The following is an 18357-nucleotide window of genomic DNA, read 5'->3' as shown; positions in this document are numbered from 1 at the left end:
GTGAAGCCTCTTGGCTTCACCTGAGACACAATTCATCATAGAAACAGTCACTGGATAGTAGTTCTAATGGCTTAAAGCAGGCTTTAAAATATTTTTTTTTGTTCTTTTTAAAAATTATAAACATATCTTGCCAAATCCTTTGTTTCTGCTTTCTAAAACAAATAAGGAACGCCATGTCCTAATATATATATTTTTTATTACCAAGGCACCTTTCCTGAGGAAAAATAAGAAAGGAAAGGAGAGATATCTTCAAATTTACACACTAGTTCCAGTTTCTATTTCTAGTCCATACACTGTTTTTGAGGTCTGGGGAAAGCAAGAAGGGGAGCCTCCATCCCAAGTATCTAAATGTTTAAAAGTTATAAGTCAAGCTTTCAAACTGTTAAATAAAATCTGTTCTATCCTCTTACCGTGGAAAATAATGCCTTCATAGCGACCTGGAAGGCCATGTCCTAAAATCAAAGAATCCCTGGAGTCCCGCTAGGGATATGGCAGCGTTAGGAGCGCCAGCTAATAGATAGCTAAGTTTGCCTTCCCACCTTGCTGCTGTCCTACCCCTGCTGCACTACATGGGGTCCCCGACAGGGTGAGGGACCTTGCAGGTAGATATGGACACGCACCTGGCACATCCACTCCCAGTTCTCACCACTGCAAGCAGCCACAGCATCAAATACTTTAAGATGATGGATCCTGGGGCGATTATTGTAGGCTGTGGAAGAGAGCTTGGGGCTCTCTGGGCAGGCTCCTAGGTATCCATGATATAGTCTAAAAGGGAAGGAACAAAGACCATCAGTGGAAACAATCCTTGTCTCTATATACTCCTTGTCCCATGGGGAGGGCTGTACCTGGTGATGAGTGGGAGTGGGGTCCCCTGAAGCTAGAGATCAAGGCAGGTGCCTCTTGTGCCAGGTCTAAGGATGATACGAAAATTTGCATATTTCCCTGTCCTCTTTAGGATTTTAAAAAAATGTGTTCCCAGACACAAACCCCTTTCTTCCTAATCACTTCCTGTCAAAAGAATGAGTGCTCTTGGTTGCGTGGGTTTTCATTTTTAACATGCAGAAAATACAAAATAAACTTGGCAACAGGCAGAACTTGCCCTTCTGTTCTTGTGATATTTCTGGCGTCGCTTGGGCGGAAGATGTGTGCCGGATCAGCACTGTAGTCAGAATGCCTCACCCACGGGGCAGCTCGCCATCTCTACCTTCCCAGATGCTGCAAACCCTCACTGTGCTTCCGGATACGGGCAGAGACCAAAATCCAAGAAAATCCCTTGACCCCACGGGGATAATATGAGACAGGGCATTCCCATCCAGAACTGAAAATTCCAGGTTTGTGGCTTCGAGCAATGTCCTCCGTGTTTATTTAGTCACCCAGTAGGACATTAATAAATGACTACTTCATGGGAGCCTGCCACATAGCGAGGCATCATGTGTCAGATACCACCTGAAATCACCTCATGAGTGTTCCTGTAACTGTAAGTTAGCATTACTTACTCTGTTTTAAGTAACTTTCCAGTAATAATAATCATGGTGAATTATTGCATAATGCTACTATTTCTATATTACTATTTCATAATATTTTTACAGTTTAGAGATGTCCAAATGAACATGTTAGACTCTTCAGCCCCAGTTACATTTTATATCACAAAGAGATATCAAATTTCTACCTACAGCTAGGAAGGTCACATCGTATTAATATCTCTTGGCAAAAAAGCAATAAACATAGTCTATTATATTACGGATTAAGTACGTTTATTGATGACTCTCCTTTTTTAGTTGTTTGTTTTGGGTTTTGGTATAGTTTTAGAACAAGGGTTTGGAAAGTAAAAAGAAGCAATAGCCATATCAGTTACCTTCTAATCTATTTTGCAAATGTTTAGTAAAAGGAGGATATTTCTTTTCTTTTTTTTTTTTAAGATTCTATTTGTTTATTTGACAGAGAGACAGCCAGCGAGAGAGGAAACACAAGCAGGGGGAGTAGGAGAGGAAGAAGCAGGCTCCCAGCAGAGGAGCCCGTTGTGGGGCTTGATCCCAGAACTCCGGAATCACGCCCTGAGCCGAAGGCAGATGGTTAACAACTGAGCCACTCAGGCGCCCCAAAGGAGGGTATTTCAAATGGAAAAACAAGATGAATCAAATAGGAAGACCGGGTCTTTGTGCCCAGACGTGGCCAACACTGATTGGCTGACACAGATCCGAGTCTCTTTGTTAGGTATAAATCTAAGGCAGTGATGTGTATCAGGCTGGACACTAACATCAGCTCACTGTTCAGAAAAATGTAAGTTTAATGGTATATTCTCCTATAATGGAAAACATGCAGAGAATCCAATGCTCTGTCTCTCAGCTTAGCCTCTTCCTCTGCCTAGCCCTGCTTCCACAACTCCCTTATGCATGTTAATGGCAAAGATATTCCACCAATAAGCCACCAGTTCTCTAGAGACAAGGGCTTAATGCCCAGGAGAAAACACTTGTGCCCTAGCTTCCCTTTTCAGAAAGTGATGTTATCTTAGTCTGCTCAGGCTGCTATAAGAAAATACTGGAACTGAGCAATTTTTTTTAAAGATTTTTTTTATTTATTTGGGATAGATTGAGAGAGTTCAAGCAGGGGGAGGGGCAGAGGGAGAAGGAGAAGCGGGCTCTCCACTGAGCAGGGAGTCCAATGTGGGGCTCCATCCCAGGACTCTGAGATCATGCCCTGAGCTGAAGGCAGATGCTTAACTGACTGAGCCACCCAGGTGCCCCTGGAACTGAGTGATTAAACAACAGGCGTTTACTTCTCACTGTACTAAATGCTGAAACCCTGAACCAGGGTGCCAGCATCCGGTTCGGTGAGAGCTCTCTTCCGGCTTGCCAGGTGGATGCCTTCCAGCTATGTCCTCATACCGCCTTCCGCCAGGTATGTGCACAAGGGGAGAGAGAGGAAACCCGCTTTCTGATGTCTCTCCTTATAAGGTCATTAATCCCATCATGAGGGCCACACCCTCATGACCTCATCTAAACCTAACTGCCTCCCAAAGACCTCACCTCCAAACACCATCCGTTGAGGGCTAAAGCTTTGACATATGACCTTGCCGGGGACACACAAATATTCACTTCATAACAGTGTGTGACTTCCTAACGCTTCAGATAGCCTTAAGGCCCCCTCACCAAGGTATAGAATGGGAAGCATTATAGGCAGCGGTTAAAAGTTACAGCTCTGGAGTTCCATGACATCGTGTGTATCTGTGTGTGTGTGTGTGCACGCATGCGTGTGTGTGCATACATGCATGTTTCTAATCCTGAGTCTACCGTGTCTGAGTGTTACGACCTTGAGCAAGTTACTCAACTCTCTGAGCCAATTCCTTTGCCAGTAAAATGAGGGTGGTAACAAACATCTGCTATAAAAGATTACTGTGAAGATGTCAAGCAAGTAGGCATTGGGGCCTGAGAAGAGTAAAAAAATGAATGAATGAATGAATGAATGAATGAATATGACTTTTATATGGTCCTATATTTACATTTTAAGGCCTGCATTGAAATTTGTCTACCATGTCTCTTCTACCCCAATGGGAACTTTCTGGGCAGGATGTTTAGATGGCTGGCTCTATGTCCCCATTGCCTGGGACCATGCCTGACACAGAGCAAGCACTCAGCAACTGTTTGTAGAACTGAATCCAGAAGGCCTGGGGAAACTTAGCGGGAATGAAAGCTATGAATGGATTTTAAGATTTTGCTGAATGTGTAACTCAATAGGTGGTTAATCCTAATAGGCCATTCCTTAGAAATGACTGAAATATATATTTTTGCTCATTGATTTCCATAAGCTAACCTTTATTCATAACCCATTTACATTATAGGTCGGTCTGTTTTATTGGTATGCAAACCTTTAAAAATCTGGGCGTCCTAGAGAATAATGTTGTTCCAACACGAGCAAAGTACAGCAAACTCACTGTGTCTCCTACAACACACATCATGAAAACTAATTGGTTTTAATAATGTGTTTTAGGTAAGTAAATCACAAAGTTCTCTGAGTGCTTATTACAGCAATCATAGCTCAAACGGTAACACCAGGATTTCGAAATATGATTTGTCACGAGGCCCCTTCCCACACCCACCTCCACCCTCCACTGTCTGTTGTCCTACCTTCTGGTCTGAAACTTTCCAAGTGCTAATCTCACTGTCAGACATTCTCACGACTTGTATTTCATCATTTTTACATTTGTTGCATTTTTTTTTTGCTTATCGCATTTGTGTTCTATTTGCCATAGCCTCTTCATGATAGCCTATAGCTAATAGGTGCTATAACTGAGATTAGCTGTAAGTAGGCCTCAGAGAGCTTTACCTCATGCTTTGAATAGGCAACTAAATCAATTTAGGCATGTTTAACCTGACATTTGAGTATGTGTCATTTGTAAAGAAGACAAAAGTCATGCAAAATTCCTCGACCCACTGTTAACATTTTGATATGCACCCTTCTAGACGATTTTAGGTAAAATGTCTTTGCGAACACCAGCCGCAATCCTGGCTTATGTAAACAAAACCCAGGACTTAAGAGACAGGTGCCAGAATCATTCAGGGAATCAAAGGAAATGCTGAGCTGCCAGGCTTTGAGAAGTGGGCATCCACAGAGCTCGAGGCCTGGAACCCAGGGAGTATGGAACCTCTAGGGGCCACCGTGAATGTGGCTCAGTTCCAACAACTGCCGGGCTGTGGGTTGGCTTTCAGTTTCAGTTTCTGGGAGAGGGTTTGATCTGCCAGCATGGGCCAGATGCTCTTCCCTGGATGAATAAACGCAGGCCAGGAGGGCAAAGTGATTCATAATCCTGGGAGAAGCGCAGTGTCAGGGTCATGGACACACTGCTGGTGCTAGTGGATCAAGAGTGCCAGTTGGGTGTTCTGTTCGGAACCTGTCCCGCTTAGAATTGCAAGGTAAAGTGGAGGATGGAAAGCCCAAGTAAAAGGCCTGTTCCCAAGTAAAAGAAGGAATGCTGGGAATATAAGAAGAAATACCCAGTATCCAACTTGAATATTGCATATATAATTATTTTTTTAAAGATTTTATTTATTTATTTGAGAGAGAGAACACAAGTGGAGAGGAGGGGCAGAGAGAAAGGGAGAAGCAGACTCCCCAGTGAGCAGGGAGCCCGATGCAGGGCTCTATCCCAGGACCCTGGGATCATGACCTGAGCTGAAGACAGACACTTAAACCGACTGAGCCACCCAGGTGCCCCAAATTCTGAAGATGTATTTATATTTTTTATAATGAAAGCATTACACACAGGGAAACTGCCCTTTCTCATCGGGTATTATAATGTGAACATATTTCCATTTATAACCAAGTGACTAAAAGTGTGGACTGTGGACCTAGACTCTCTGGATTAAAATCCCGGCCCTGCCATTTAAGAGCTTAGGCAACAACTTAACCTCTCTGCGCCTCGGCTTCCTCATCTGTAAAATAGGGATATCTCACTCATGGAAAAGTTGTAAAGATTAAATGGATTAATATGTGTGAAGAATAAGGTCTGACATACTCGAAGTGCTCAAAACAGCTGTCTTAGCGAGCCCTCTGGTACATACGTGCATACGTCCTTAGACAATTTTTTTTCAATAATCTTTTAAAGCAAATACTTAAAATTGGAGTTGTTAGATCAAAGGCTGAAAATAATTTTAAGACTTTCATAAACAACAAATGTCAGATTGTGACTCTCCTTTGTTAAAAAATGGCCCAGTGACTTTTGATGTCACTCAGGGAAAAAAAAAAAAAAGGGAATGTTCTCATCTTTGTGATTCTCCATACAACCTGGTTGCCGATATCTCTGTGATATTACATTACCTCCTCCCTTTCCTCCCTCATTTCCTGACCTTCCTTGAGAAACTTCCTCCCTTTCCTCCCCAGAGCTCATGCCCTTTCCTCATTCCTCCCCCAGAATCCCACAGGGCTTGCAAGTCACATCTGGTCTCCAAAGTAGCTGTTGTGGATTCCTCACCCAACCCAACTAGAACGACAAACTCCACACTACATGCCCCTCCCCGTGCTCGTTTTTCATCTTAGTCCTTGTCACTAATATCCCTGATGTGAGTATGATACATTCATATCATGTTTATTTTCTGTATCTTTCTAGAATGAAATGGTGATTGAATATATGTTGCCAAGTACCCCTTCGGGAAAGCTGCACCCATTTATATTCCAGCAGCGTATGCATGTTAATCTCTGCACTATATATATTACCAATATTTTAAATCTTTACCAGTCTTACAGGCAAATGCCTCTAATTGTTTTTGCTACAGCATTTTTGACAGCAGGCATCTAGTTCCTGCTGGATGCTGCCAGCACAGAGAGCTCTTTGCATCCATTAAGGGACAACTCCCACAGTTGGAAAGTCAGTTCTCCTCTATATTGAACCAAAATCAGCCTGTTGAACTTTTCTATGAAATCCCCTTTCAAGCCAACCTGTTCTTTTGCCACTCTTGCCATCAGAACTTATGCAGGGATGGGGCCATTTCATTTACTGATGGCCCCTGAACAATACAGGTTTGAACTCTAGGTTCACTTACACATGGATTAAAAAAAAAAAAATACAGTGCAGTCCTGTAAATGTATTTTCTCTTCCTTATGATTTTCTTAACAACATGTTCTTTTCCCTAGCTTACTTTATTGAAAGAATACAGTATATAATACATATAGCATACCAAAATACGTGTTAACAACCGTATATATTATCTCTGAGGCTTCTGGTCAACAGTAGACTATTAGCAGTTAAATTTTCAGGGAGTCAGAAAGGATATGTGGATTTCCAACTGTGTGGGGGCTGGTGCCCCTAACCCCTGCATTGTGCAAGTGTCAACTGGTAAATTAGTTATACTGTGTTACAGAGGGCTGCGTGAACAAGTAGTTGTAGATGAACTTCAGAGCCGGTAGGAGGCGCTCCATGTTGCTGTTGCTCAGACATAAGGCTTTGTACTAGCACTTCTAAGGGGGCGGAAGGATCTGGTTCTAGTAGTGCTAAAACCAAATGCCTGGCAGAGCCAACTGCCACTGCTAGCGTTCAAGAGTCAACAGAGTATATGAAACAGCAGCATCTCTACCTGAGTCCTGAGAGAGAAAATGCAAAAGAACAAACTGGCTTAGAATAGGATTTCACTGGAGGAATCTGAAAAACTAGCAGGGAAGTGCATTGTCCACCGCTTCCACCTTCAAATTTCCCTCTAGTGCCATCTAGTGGCAGGTTTTAACCTGAAGTCCACTAGCAAGGGTTTCTGGGAAAGAGTTTGCAGAGGACTGGCCTCAGCATCACAAAAAAGAGTAGAGAAGGGCCAGTTTTGGCACTGAGAGATTATAAATAAAAATATGCACACCTACTATCCCTCCTTCTTTATTTAAAATTTTCCAGGATTAATAGCAATAAGGTAACCCTGTTATTTTCATGACCATTGTAGAATCATGACAGATTGTGAACCTTAGATTACAAAACCAAGCAAAACCAACCAAAGTGAATTTTGCTCTCACTTTTCCAGTTACAAGGCTCAGAGGTTACTTTAAAATGCACAAGATATCCCACATGGGAGGTATTAAGGCGGACGAAACTCTGGGGCTGCAAGCAAGTAATCCACTCTGGATCCTCCTTCTTGTAATAGCACCTGCTCCCTTCAGCTCAGCTAGTTGAAGAGAGATAACTGACAGGCTCAGATATGTTGAAATAATTTGAAAGTAATCACAGACAGACTTTTAAATCTTAAAGAACAAGCCTGCCTCTCTTAACATATGCTAGCTCAACTGCTTTACTCTTCCGCATAGTTTCTTTCTTAAAACACACACACACACACACACACACACACACACACACACACGACATTGCTACAAGAGAAAATATTTGATGTTATTCCATCAGCCTCGTGGTGTGGCTGTCTTCATAAATGCTTTAGAATGGAGGAAGGACACAAAAAGCTCACCTTGTAGAGGCCTGATCTTGGAAAGGATTCAGCATTCATCTAGAACCAGTTACCATCAGTCCTATTTCCTTTGAGGCCTTGGTTTTTCTATCCATCACTAGAGAAAATCTTTTTTTCTAGGAAAGTCCTTTGAGAACCTGGGAGAGAGTAGAATGAGCCCAAAGGGTTCTTCATCAATGTGTGTTTAAAATATTCCAGCTGACAAGTGGTGGCGATAAAGCCTGCTTTAGTCACCCTGGTGCCTGTCAATTCCTTCTCCATTTTTGGTGCATAATCAAAAGAGCTTAATGTGAAGTGATGGAAAGCATTCTTCCTGCATTACCACCATCTGTTTCCCTGGCATCCACTACAGACAGCTGTGTTGCCAGCTTTCGAGCTGTTTATTGGTGTGCCACATGGAGAAGTTATTGATGGACTGACTGAATCTCCTGAAAACTGGGCATTTTTGTTTCTTTCTGAAATGCGTATTCAATACCTTGTCATTCTTACAAAATATTCAACAGGCATTTATTCTATGATTCTCCTGACCCCTGACAACAGGACAGTTTCATATTCATGAATGGGTATCTTGAAAAAAATTATACCCGTGTCAACTCTCGAGCAAGTTATTAATGGAACTAGGAAAAGATCATAAGAAGGAAAATGAAATGGTCAAGTGGGAAGAAGGATCACCCTGTGCATACAGACTGAGATCTGTATGCAAGTGTGCAGCAGTGGGGGTAGAGAGAGAGAATTTAAATTTCTATTATCTTGAAGTTTGTGATAGAAGAAGGATGCTGAAATTATGGGTTCTGATTTAAGGTTGGAAAGAATAAACAGAATAACAGGTAAAGAATAAATGAAGTGGAGTCTCTCTTTGCACAATGGTAATAAGCCCAAGATTTCTGTTATCCAAAATATCTTTTAAAAGAAGCTGAATTCTAGGGGCGCCTGGGTAGCTCAGTCGTTAAGCGTCTGCCTTCTGCTCAGGGCGTGATCCCGGCGTTCCGGGATCAAGTCCCACATCAGGCTCCTCCACTGGGAGCCTGCTTCTTCCTCTCCCACTCCCCCTGCTCTGTTCCCTCTCTCACTGGCTGTCTCTCTGTCACATAAATAAATAAAATCTTTTTTTTTAAAAAAAAAAGCTGAATTCTGAATGACACATATATATGTATTGCATATGTATGATATGTGTGTGTATATATCTAATTAGAGATGAGAAATCCAAGCTCTTTGGGTAAATCTCTAATCTCAAAGGTCAACATCAAGAAGTCAAAAAGTTTTTTCACAAAAGGACCTTCAAAATCACTGTAACAGGCATAATATCAAACCAGATGCAACACAGATTAGTATTTCTTATTTGATTCAACCCTTTGCTAAATGAGGCCCTGTTGCCAAATACTGCTGAAAATACAGAGATTGGGTAAATAAGTAAGTTTTCAGTCCTCAAGGAGTTTATAATTGAAGATGATCAGATATAAAGATTTACTTATGCATTATATGTAAACACATATACATATACATGTATGTATAAAATACTATTTAAAGATAAACACTACATAAAAGGTTACCAACCAAATAAAAATGATTTGGAGAGGCATTATGACTATGGTTCATAGAAGGTGGCTACTATCCCCAGTTGGAGGGATGCGGAAATGCTTCTTGGAAGAGGTGTCAATCAGGCTGCATCTCAATGGACTGGTTGAACTTGATTACTACACTCAGAGGAAGGAGCATTTCATCCCCAAAGGACGATGAGTAAAGCATGAAGGCAGGAAAACGGGATTTATGTCTAGAACAGTAAAATATTGAGGTTGCCTAGAACTTGGAGTGTTTTGAGGGTAAGTTGTGGTGCACGACAAGAAAATGCCACTTTTTTGTCAGTTCATGAAGGATTTTCAAATAGCATCCTAGAATTTAGACCTTAAGGCTTTTCAGTGAGAGAGTGACGCAATCAGATCTGCAAGATAAAGTGAAAAAGGGACTAGATTCAGGAAGGCTAGTGTAGGACAATGATGAGTGTCTCTGATTAAAAAATGTTACTGCTAGAAAGGACTCAAGCATCCTTACTAGTCCATCTGGTTTGTTTGTTTGTTTGTTTGTTTGTTTCACAAAATAAAAAACTAAATTCTGGATGATTAGGGTGATTCATCCAAGTTCAATGAACTAATAATGATAGATCAGGACTAGAACACAATTTACAGTTTTAATTCCAAAAAGGAGATATAAAGGGCTTAATTTTTAAAATGAGGAAGTGGGTAGAAAAATCCCTGTGACTGACAGAAGTAATTGGCCCTGTAGACTGAGAATGGGAAGGAGAGAAAGAGATAAGTCCAAGTGGACTCAGGCATGTGAGCTTTCCACCTGCCTCCTTGGTCTTCAAAGACATCTCATCAACTTAAAATGATTTCCTGAAGGCATTTCAGGCAGTGTTTTGGAGAGAATCAAAAATAGGTATGATGGTAGCTAGAGTTTAAGCCAGGAGTAACTGTTGACCTCATTACGCTGTCTTCTACTCCTAGGAATGAGCACCTGACCAAGGAAAACGCACAGGATCAGTCATACTGGCTGAGAATTACCAAGTCACATCATTTTTCCCCTTTTCTGCATTCTCAGAGATTTATCCTGCCGTCTTTGCCTCAACATCCTCTTCAGCAATCAGGAAGTTATCAGGAAAAAAAATTAAATCAGTTACAATTCAATTCTCATGCAAAAAGAATAACAACCAATCAGCTCGTTGCAACATTCAGCACACCCTACATCGCAAGAGGGCCATCAAGTTGCCAGCTACTCTATATTCAGCCTTCCTTCTTCCAGCAATCATTTCTATAATTAGTACTGGCATATTGTGCCTAATTAGTTATTTCTGTGGCATATGGGCATGAAATGTATGTGTTCCTTAGTCACCCTATTTTACTGTTAAATTGCCTGTAGAGATTTTTCCAAAAATGAATAATTAAGCTATTTCTTTGTCTCTTGTTTTCCAATTCCCTTAGATTCTATTCAGGTAAAAGAGCGTATCCATGGCAATGCTCATTATCTACATCCATAGGTGAAATCTTTGGGGGCTGCTGGTGGAATTACTTTTCTTCTCTTAATCTGGCTTCAATCTGTAGAACAAGAGTGACAAGGCAGTTAAAAGTCACTGATGCTAATATGGATTGGTGCTTTAGTTAGCGTGGCACCTAATGCTCACATTCAATTCCCAACTTCATTTCCTTTCTTTTTCTTTTTAAGTTTGACAGATAAATATGTATACCCTTTATCCACATCACAGTTTTGTTCTAATGAAGTTCTCAATTACAATGAATACTCGGACTGTGAAACGCTATGAAATGGTTGTGATATTTTTAGACAAGGTATAAACAAGAATTTAAAATTTAAATAATGAATTCCACAAAACACTTCGAACGACATTAAATTCAAAATATCAAAGCATTTTTCTTTTTTTAATTTAAATTTAATTAGCCAACATAGATTACATCATTAGTTTCAGATGTCATGTTCAGTGGTTCATCAGTTGCATATAACACCCAGGGCTCATCACATCACATGCCCTCCTTAATGCCCATCACCCAATTACCCCATTCCCCCTCCCACCTCCCCTCCAGCAACCCTCAGTTTGTTTGCTATAGGTAAGAGTCTCATGGTTTTCTCCCTCTCTGATGACTTCCCATTCAGTTTTCCCTCCCTTTCCCTATGATCCTCTGCGCTTTCTTATATTCCACATATGAGGGAAACCATATGATAATTGTCTTTCTCTGATTTACTTATTTCACTCAGCTTAATACCCTCCAGTTCCATCCACATTGATGTAATGGTAGGTATTTAGCCTTTCTGATGGCTGAGTAATATTCCATTCTATATGTATATACGACATCTTCCTTATCCATTCATCTGTTGATGGACATCAGGTGTTCCTTTGGATCAATTCATTTGTATCTTTGTGGTAAATACCTGGTAGCGCAATTGCTGGGTCTGGGGTAGCTCTATTTTTAGCTTCTTGAGGAACTTCCATACTGTTATCCAGAGTAGCTGTACCAGCTTGCTTTCCCACCAACAATGTAAGAGGGTTCCCCTTTCTCTGCATCCACAACAACATTTGTTGTTTCCTGTTTGTTAATTTTAGCTATTCTGACAGGTGTGAGGTGTGGTATCTCATTGTGGTTTTGATTTGTATTTCCCTGACAACAAGTGATTTGGAGCATTGTTTCATGTGTCTGTTGGCCATCCGGATGTCTTCTTTGGAAAAATGTCTATTCATGTCTTCCGCCCATTTCTTGACTGGATTATTTGTTTTTTGGGTAGTGAGTTTGGTAAGTTCTTTATTGTCTTGGATACTAGTCCTTTATCTGATATGTCATTTGTAAACATCTTCTCCCATTCTGCAGATTGCCTTTTAGTTTTGTTGACTGTTTCCTTTCATGTGCAGAAGGATTTGATCTTGATGAAGTCATAATAGTTCATTTTTGCCTTTGTTTCTCTTGCCTTTGGAGACGTGTCTAGCAAGAAGATGCTGCAGCTGAGGTCAAAGAGGTTACTGCCTGTGTTCTCCTCTAGGTTTTTGATGGAGTCCTGTCTCACATTAGGTCTTTCATCCATTTTAAGCGTATCTTTGTGTATGGAGTAAAAAATGTTCCAGTTTCATTCTTCTGCATGTGGCTGTCCAATTTCCCCAGCACAATTTATTGAAGAGAGTGTCCTTTTTCCATTGGATATTCTTTCCTGCTTTGTTGAAGATTAGTTGACCATAGAGTTGAGGGTCCATTTCTGGGTTCTCTTTTCTGTTTCTTTGACCTATGTCTGTTTTTGTGCCAGTACCATACTGTCTTGATGATCACAGCTTTGTAATAGAGCTTGAAGTCTGGCTTTGTGGTGCCACCAGATTTGGTTTCTTTTTCAAAATTCTTTTGGCTATTCAGGGTCTTTTCTGGTTCTATACAAATTTTAGAATTATATGTTCCATTTCTTTGAAAAATAGCAGTGGTATTTTGATAGGGATTGCATTGAATGTGTCTATGCTCTGGGTAGCATAGACATTTCACAATATTTGTTCTTCCAATCCATGAGCATGGAACTTTTTTCCATTTCTTTCTGTCTTCCTCAATTTCTTTCATAAGTGTTCTGTAGTTTCCAGAGTATAGAGCTTTACCTCTTTGGTTAGGTTTATTCCTAGGTATCTTATGGGGTTTGGTGCAATTGTAAATGGGATCGACTCCTTGATTTCTCTTTCGTCAGTTACATTGTTAGTATATAGAAATGCAACTGATTTCTGTGCCTTGATTTTTATATCCTCCCATGTTGCTGAATTCCTGTATGAGTTCTAGCAATTTTGCAGTGGAGTCTTTTGGGTTTTCCATATAAAATATCACGTCATCTTTGAAGAGTGAGAGTTTGACTTCTTCTTTGCCAATTTGAATGTCTTTTATTTCTTTTTGTTGTGTGATTGCTGAGGCTAGGACTTCTAGTACTATGTAGAACTGTGGTGAGAGTGGACATCCCTGCCATGTTCCTGACCTTAGGGGAAAAGCTCTCAGGTTTTCCCCATTGAGGATGATATTCGCTGTAGGCTTTTCATAGATGGCTTTTATGATACTGAGGTATGTTCCCTCTATCCCTACACTGTGCAGAGTTTTAATCAGGAAAGGATGCTGTATTTTGTCAAATTCTTTTTCTGGATCTATTGAGAGGATCATCTGGTTCTTGTCCTTTCTCTTATTAATGTGATATATCATGTTTTGTGGATGTGGAATGATTTGTGGATGTTGAACCAATCTTACAGCCCAGGAATAAATCCCACTTGGTCATGGTGAATAATTCTTTTAGCGTACTGTGGATCCCATTGGCTATTATCTTGGTGCAAACTTTGACATCTGTGTTCATCAGGGATATTGGTCTGTAATTCTCCTTTTTGGTGGGGTCTTTGTCTGGTTTTGGGACTAGGCTAATGTTGGCCTCATAGAACAGTCTGGATGTTTTCCTTCCCTTTCTATTTTTTTGAAACAGCTTCAGAAGAATAGGTATTTGTTCTTCTTTAAATGTTAGGTACGGGGGGCGCCTGAGTGGCTCAGCTAATCAAGTGTCTGTCTTCAGCTTAGGTTATGATCCGGTCCTGGGATCAAGCCCCGTGTTGGGCTCCCTGCTCAGTAGGGAGTCTGCTTCTGCCTCCCCCCACCCACACATGCTCTTTCACTCTCTTTCTCAAATAAATAAATAAAATCCTACATAAAAAGTGTTTGGTGGAATTCCCCTAGGAACAATCCGACCCTAGACTCTTGTTTGTTGGGAGATTTGTAATTACTGCTTCAATTTCCTTGCTGGTTATGGGGCTGTTCAGGTTTTATATTTCTTCCTGTTTCTATTTGGTAGTTTGTATGTCTCTGAGAATGCATTCATTTCTTCCAGATTGCCTAATTTGTTGGCAGATAGTGGCTCATAACAAGTTCTTATAATTGTTTGTATTTCCTTGGCGTTGGTCATGATCTGCCCTCTTTTATTCACTATTTTATTTATTTGGGTCCTTTCTCTTTTCTTTTTAATAAGTCGGGCTAGGGGTTTACTGATCTTACTGATTCTTTCAAAGAACCAGCTTCTAGTTTCATTGATCTGTTCTACTGTTGTTTCGTTTTCTATTTCATTAATTTCTGCTCTAATCTTTATTATTTCTCTTCTCTTGCTCAGTTTAGGTCTTATTTGCTGTTCTCTCTCCAGCTCCTCTAGGTGTAAGGTTAGTTTGTGTATTTCAGACTTTTCTAATCTTTTCAGAAAGGCCTGTATTTCTCTTAAGACCCTCATAGGACCACCTTTGCTGTATCCCAAAGGTTTTGAACAGTTGTGTTTTCATTTTCATTTATTTCCATGGGTTTTTTTTTTAATTCTTTAATTTACTGATTTACTCATTCATTCCTTAGTATGATGTTCTTTAACCTCCAAATGTTTGAGTTGCTTCCAAATTTCCTCTTGTGATTGAATCCAAGTTTCAAAGCATTGTGGTCTGAAAATATGCAGGGAATGATCCCAATCTTTTGGTAGCAGTTGAGACGATTTGTTACCCAGGATGTGATCTATTCTGGGTAATGCTCTATGTGTACTCAAGAAGAATGTATATTCTGTTGTTTTAGGATGGAATGCTTTAAGTATATCTGTGAAGTCCACCTGGTCCAGTGTGTCATTCAAAGCCCTGTTTCCTTGTTGATCTTCTGCTTAGATGATCTGCCATTGCTATGATTAGGGTGTTAAAGTTCCCTACTATTATTGTATTATTATCAATGTGTTTCTTTAATTTTGTTATTAATTGGTTTCTATAATTGGCTGCTCCCAAGTTAGGGACATAAATATTCACAATTGCTAGATCTTGTTGGATAGATCCTTTTTTTAATGGTATAGTGTCCTTCTTCACCTCTTATTGTAGTCTTTGGTTTAAAATCTAGTTTTTCTGATAAAAGGATTGCTACCCCAGCTTTCCTTTGATGTCCATTAGCATGATAAATGGTTCTCCACCCCCTCACTTTCGACCTGGAGGTGTCTTTGGGTCTAAAATGAGTCTCGTGTAGACAGCCTATGGATGGGTCTTGCTTTCTTATCCAGTCTGATACCCTGTGTCTTTTGATTGGAGCATTTAGTCCATTTACATTCAGAGTAACTATTGAAAGATATGAATTTAGTGCCATTGTACTACCTGTAAAGTCTCTGTTTCTGTAGGTTGTCTCTGTTTCTTTCTGGTCTATGTTACTTTTGTGCCCTCTCTTTGCTTACAGGATCCCGTTTAACAGTTCTTGCAGGTTGGTTTAATGTTCACAAATTCCTTTAGTTTTTGTTTGTCCTGGAATCTCTTTATCTCTCCCTCTATTTTAAATGACAGCCTTGCTGGATAAAGTTCTTGGCTGCATATTTTTCTTGTTTAGCGTTTTGAATATATAATGCCAGTCCTTTCTGGCCTGCCAGGTCTTTGTGGACAGGTATGCTGGCAGCCTTATGTTTCTACCCTTGTTGGTAAGTACCTCTTGTCCTGAGCTGCTTTCAGGATTATCCCTGAAATTTGCAAACTTCCCTATTATATGTTGGGGTGTTGATCTATTTATTGATTGTGAGGTGGGTTCTCTCTACCTCCTGGACTTAAATGCCTGTTCCTTCCCCATATTAGGGAAGTCCTCAGCTATGATTTGCTCAAATATACCTTCTGTCCCTCTCTCTCTTTCTTCTCCCTCTGGGACCCCAATAATTATAATATTGTTTTGCTTTATGGTATTGTTGATTTCTCAAAGCCTACTCCTCTAGGTCCATTAGTTGTTTTTCTCCCTTTTCCTCAGCTTTCTTGTTTCCATCTTCTTGTCTTCTATGTCACTGCCTTTTGCCTCATTTACCCTAACTGTGAGAGCATCCATTTTAGACTAGCTTAGTTAAAGCATTTTTATTTTTGTCCTGATCAGATTTTATCTCCACACTAAGAGATTCTCTAATGTCTTTTATACATTTTTCAAGCCCAGCTAGTACCTTTATCATCATTATCCTGAATTCTAGTTCTGACATCTTACTTATATCCATATCAATTAGATTTGTGGCAGAGAGGATTATATCTGATTCTCTCTTTTGTTGTGAATTCCTCCTTCTAGTCATTTTGCCCAGAGAAGAATGGATGAACAAGAGAACAAAAATCAAAATGACCAACCCATGACCCAAGTAAAATACACACTATCCAAATTTGAAGAGGTGTAAAACCAAAAGAGAAAAGAAAAAGAAAAAAAGGGGAGGAGAGAATATAATCTTTCAGATGGACAAAACAGGGTGATCCACTTGGTCCTGGGTATATTTTGGTCTTTGTTCAACACTAAATCCCAAAATTGTAACAAAAGCAATATATATATATGTATATATATATTATATACAAAAATAAAACTGAATACAGTGAATGGAAGCCAAAAATGAAGAATATATCTATAAAACGTAAATGTAAAAATGAAAGTTAAAGAAAGACTTAGAAAGAGTTGATAAAATAACAAACTAGTTAAAAGGGGAAAAAACAAAAAAGAAAAAGGAAAAATTTAAACTGAAAGATGAAAGAATAATGAGAAAAAAAATCTTGAATTCTACATACTATTTTCTTCTAGTGCTGGAGTTTTGCAGTTCTATGTGCTCTGTAAACTTGCTATTAGCCTGATTTTCCAGCTAGTCTTCTGGCAGAGGGGTCTGCTGTGCTGATTTTCAGGTATCTTTGCCTGCACAGAGTTGCACTACCACTTGCCAGGGGGGCTGGGCTCAGTGTAAGCTGCTTTGGGTTGTTCTATGTGGCTTTTGCTCTTTGAAGGCTTTCCCTACCACTTTAGAGGATGAAAACGAAAATGACTGCACTCTCCAGTCCCAGAGCTGAAAGATTATGGCCCCCTCTCTTCTGTAAACTCTCAGAGAAAAGCAATCTTTACTTTTGTGTGCACCAAACTCTGCAGACTCCTGCAGTATGTACCACACCAATCCTCTTGCAAGGCCCCTGCATAGAGAGTGGTCACTGGATGTGCCATGGTTCACAGTCTATGACAAACTGAGCTGAAAGCCCACTCCCAGACTCACTGACCATAGCCAGTTTACCCACTCCAATGGTTGGGAACTCTGCTGCACTCATGCATCCCTGTTCTTTCTGTGACCAGGGGGATCCTGAGACTACACTGTCCCACCTATGATTTTTTTTTAAAGAGTTCATTTATTTATTTGTTAGAAAGAGAGAGAGAGAGAAAGAAAGAGAGAGCACAAGCAGGGTGAGCAGCAGGGAGAGGGAGAAGCAGGCTCCCCACTGAGCAGACAGCCCGATACGGGGCTTGATCCCAGGACCCAGAGATCATGACCTGAGCCGAAGGCAGACACTTCACCAACTGAGCCACCCAGGCATCCACTACCTGGGATTCTGCCCCATTTCATCACCTGAGCCCCTCCCAGGCAGGGACATCTCTCACTGAAGCAGACTTCTAAAAGTTCTAATTTTGCACTCCAGGACTATATCCACTTTCTAGTAGCTGGCTTATAGAGGCTCTCTCCCCGCTGCCATTTATCTTCTGCCATTTATCCCCTCAGATTCACTTCTCCACACCTCCTACCTTGCAAAAACCGGTTGCTTTTCTATTTGAAGAATTCCAGCAATTCTTTCCTTACATCTCAGGTTGAATTCATAGGTGTTCAGAATGATTTGATAGATATCTAGCTAAATTCAAGGGACCAGATGAAACAAGGTCCCCTACTCTTCCGCCACCTTGCCTCCTTCCCTCAAAGTACCAAAGCATTTAATAAAGTTAACTACTCTGATAGCTTCAGTACTAATCTTATAGATACAAACCACATGCCCATTTGTAACTACTTTGCTGATTGCAATGCAAATAGCAAAAGATTTGGAGTCAGAAGAAATGAGTTTGAATTCCAATTCTACAATTTTCCTACCATGAGACTGTCACCAAGTTACTGC

This window comes from Ailuropoda melanoleuca, chromosome 14 (assembly GCF_002007445.2).
Source record: "Ailuropoda melanoleuca isolate Jingjing chromosome 14, ASM200744v2, whole genome shotgun sequence".
Classification (NCBI taxonomy): Eukaryota; Metazoa; Chordata; class Mammalia; order Carnivora; family Ursidae; genus Ailuropoda; species Ailuropoda melanoleuca.
This window is presented reverse-complemented; position numbering follows the sequence as displayed.